Source organism: Sinocyclocheilus grahami, unplaced genomic scaffold (genome assembly GCF_001515645.1).
Source record: "Sinocyclocheilus grahami isolate Dianchi unplaced genomic scaffold, SAMN03320097.WGS_v1.1 scaffold1606.1, whole genome shotgun sequence".
Classification (NCBI taxonomy): Eukaryota; Metazoa; Chordata; class Actinopteri; order Cypriniformes; family Cyprinidae; genus Sinocyclocheilus; species Sinocyclocheilus grahami.
Window position 1 is genome coordinate 260,270 of NW_015506785.1, and position 819 is coordinate 261,088.

At 41.0% G+C, this 819-nt stretch overlaps 1 pseudogene; it reads right to left on the reverse strand.

Annotated features, from left to right (window-relative positions):
* Positions 1–819, reverse strand: part of LOC107571516 (CAP-Gly domain-containing linker protein 1-like) — a 52,969-nt pseudogene that overhangs the window by 20,487 nt on the left and 31,663 nt on the right.

Consider the following 819-nt stretch of genomic DNA (forward strand, 5'->3'; position numbering starts at 1 on the left):
GAGAGAGAAAAAAAACTCCTAATAAAGTGGTCAGAAAAGAATAATCCAGAGTAATCCTCCTTAAATGTTTATTATATTTACATTTGTTATTATTGATCTAAGCGTTATTTCATCACTCATAATTCTTGGTCTTAATAGTCTTGGAATATCTAAACATAAAAGGGACCTCTTTAGGGATTTGTTCTCTAATATCAGACTCGGAGAATCGCACGCAGTTTCCGCTAAAGCATTCGATGCATTGTTTTCTCCATCAAAAGTCTTTTGACTTTAAATCAAAAACACACTAGGCCACATGAAGCATTTTAGGGAGAAGAACGGGGGTCTTGTGGCAAAGCATGCTTTGTTATCCTGCAGAGAACCACCTGCACTTTACAATACATTCACGTTAATTTTGTTATTTAATAGTTAAGTATCTAACCGAGTTCTCACTCCAAAGAACCATTTTGTGCCAAAATCATTGGCAACTGCTGTTGATTCTTCACTATCACTCTTTTCAGATTCCTCGACATGCATACGCTGTATAATATGTTCCTGCAATTGTGGGATAAATGGACGTGAAGGCCTACCTTTTCTTCCTGAGATCTGGCTTGGCTTTTTGCCTCCTCTATTTGGATCAATAGCCTCTGCATGTCTCGGTTCTCTTGACTGTTCTGTGACTGAAGAGTCTGAAGAACTGTTTCTTGCTCCAGAGCTTCTTCTGCCTTTTCTCGCAGCTGCTGACCTAGCTTAACTCCCGCGTCCTCCAGCTCCTTCACCCTGAGCTCGGCACTGTGAAGTTTTCCCAACACCTCCTCCATCTCCACCAGGTGCTGCTCCTCT